Here is a 286-nt window from a genome sequence, read left to right as displayed (position 1 = left end):
ATAAAAAAATATTTTTTATTAGAATATAATATTATTTTCGTCTTTAATATTTATTCTTAACGTTTAAATCGTCCTATTATTGACCTAACGTTTTAAAATCAACTCTATTAAAATTTTACTAACGAGGTTGCACGTGTAGACGATTTTCTCCGCATAGCAGGACAATATTCAATCAATTTTAAAATGTTAGGCACATAAATAGAATAATTTAAACATTAGGATCAACTATGAGACTTATTTCAAATGTTAAAAACACAAAAATATTTTTTATTTTTTAAAAAAGGAC

The sequence above is a fragment of the Arachis ipaensis genome, chromosome B05, assembly GCF_000816755.2.
Source record: "Arachis ipaensis cultivar K30076 chromosome B05, Araip1.1, whole genome shotgun sequence".
In the NCBI taxonomy this organism is placed as follows: Eukaryota; Viridiplantae; Streptophyta; class Magnoliopsida; order Fabales; family Fabaceae; genus Arachis; species Arachis ipaensis.
Note: the sequence above shows the minus strand (reverse complement) of the source record.